The sequence below is a fragment of the Octopus bimaculoides genome, chromosome 19, assembly GCF_001194135.2.
Source record: "Octopus bimaculoides isolate UCB-OBI-ISO-001 chromosome 19, ASM119413v2, whole genome shotgun sequence".
NCBI lineage: Eukaryota > Metazoa > Mollusca > Cephalopoda > Octopoda > Octopodidae > Octopus > Octopus bimaculoides.
In genome coordinates, this window is record NC_068999.1 from 22,585,404 (window position 1) to 22,586,489 (window position 1,086).

Consider the following 1,086-nt stretch of genomic DNA (forward strand, 5'->3'; position numbering starts at 1 on the left):
TGTGTATATATATGTATATGTGTGCATGTGTATATATATGTATATGTGTGCATGTGTATATATATGTATATGTGTGCATGTGTATATATATGTATATGTGTGCATGTGTATATATATATATATGTGTATATATATATATGTGTGTGTGTGTTTGTATATATAAATATGTATATGTATATATGTGTGTATGTGTGTGTATATGTATATGCGTGTGTATGTGTATGTGTGTGTATATATGTATGTGTGTGTATATATATGTTTGTGTGTATATATGTGTATGTGTGTGTGTGTATATATATATGTATATTATGTTTTTATATGTACAATGATGTTTGTGAGTGTGTGCTTGTGTTTTTAACCTATTTGCCTTGATATCACTGTTATCTTGATATATCTGCTGATTAAAATATATTACATGATAAATTTTAAACAGTTATATTCCCTTCCATTCATCAACTTGCCCATCTAATATTATTGCATTAATGAACCAGCTTAGTTTTATAACATGAAATCTTAATCAGTTATATTTTACTAACATTTATTCAGAACTGGCAGTTTTCTGTTATTGCTTGAACATTCTTTTTTCTTTTCCACAAACTAAATTTTTTTTTTCTTTTTGTATATTTGAATGTTTTACAGAAAGTTGGTAATCTAACATGCACTCCTATTTATAATCTTCTATATGTTAAATCAATGCTTGAGTATTTTCAACTCACGAAAATTAACTTCCCCTCTACAAAAAAAAAAACAACCAAAAAAAAAAAAACCAACAAAAAGCCAAAACAAAACAAGAGGTTTCCATTTCAGTTTTCATTTTAATATTTTTTGTTACTGTGTATTGTCCACTTTTCTTGAAATTTTAAAAATTTGATCCTCACATATACTACATGATCAGAATGATTTGAATTTTTCCCTAATGAACTTATTAACAAATAATCATGAAAATACAATGTTGCTGCTTTTAATATTCTTGTTTATTAAATGAATTCTTGAAATACACTGTATTAAAATGAACTTGGAAAATAGAGAAATATGCTGTACAAAGCTTTTTGTGTGACCTTATGAATGGATGAGTTTGTATGCATA

The 1,086-nt window shown here is 26.0% G+C and overlaps 1 protein-coding gene across 3 annotated transcripts in view; it reads left to right on the forward strand.

Annotated features, from left to right (window-relative positions):
- LOC106871647 (transmembrane protein 65) overlaps positions 1–1,086 on the forward strand; it is a 144,673-nt gene that overhangs the window by 135,239 nt on the left and 8,348 nt on the right. The gene's annotated exons all lie outside the window — the stretch shown is intronic.